The sequence below is a fragment of the Penaeus monodon genome, chromosome 22 (genome assembly GCF_015228065.2).
Source record: "Penaeus monodon isolate SGIC_2016 chromosome 22, NSTDA_Pmon_1, whole genome shotgun sequence".
Lineage (NCBI taxonomy): Eukaryota > Metazoa > Arthropoda > Malacostraca > Decapoda > Penaeidae > Penaeus > Penaeus monodon.
In genome coordinates, this window is record NC_051407.1 from 44,829,949 (window position 1) to 44,830,543 (window position 595).

The following is a 595-nucleotide window of genomic DNA, read 5'->3' on the forward strand; positions in this document are numbered from 1 at the left end:
ACAAGAGCACAATGATGAGCAGCTTCCAGCCAGCCCCAGCCCCTCCCCCCTCCCTGCGGGTGCAGGAGAAGTGACCTCAGTGCTACCACACAGGACTGCCACGCTGTCATGACCTGCCTGTGTCCTGAACAGTGGCGATGCCCACACACTCCTACATGTCCTCTTCATTCCACTGGCAAAACACCAAGTGGAGGAGGAACAGGAGACTCCCATGATATTACACAACGTTTGTCAGCACTGTTTCTTTGTTCTGTTTAAGTTTTCTTGTTTTTATATCATTCATGGATTCAGTATGTGATGGGTATTTGGTTTTAGTAATATGGTTTGCAAAAAATACACAAAAAAATTAGCAGCCATGATTACATGTATGTGTACTTAATATACTTTTTCATTTCTATAACTGGACTGTAATGACAGAGCACACATTGTGTTCACAGGTGGCAGTAAAGTGATGAGGACAACTTGCTCTTTTGTTAATTTTTGGTTGGTGTCTGCATATTACAGCAATCCTTTGTTCAATATAATAAGCATATGGTAATTTTCTGTACTTTTACACAAAAACTTATAGAATTAGTACAAGTACAAATTTCTGAGG

The 595-nt window shown here is 40.8% G+C and overlaps 1 protein-coding gene across 1 annotated transcript in view; it reads left to right on the forward strand.

The window, feature by feature from the left end:
* The window catches only part of LOC119587201 (regulator of nonsense transcripts 1-like), a gene marked incomplete at its 5' end in the record, with an annotated part of 7,639 nt that extends 7,044 nt beyond the window's left edge, over positions 1-595 (forward strand). Inside the window, 1 exon segment of the mRNA XM_037935966.1 lies at positions 1-595.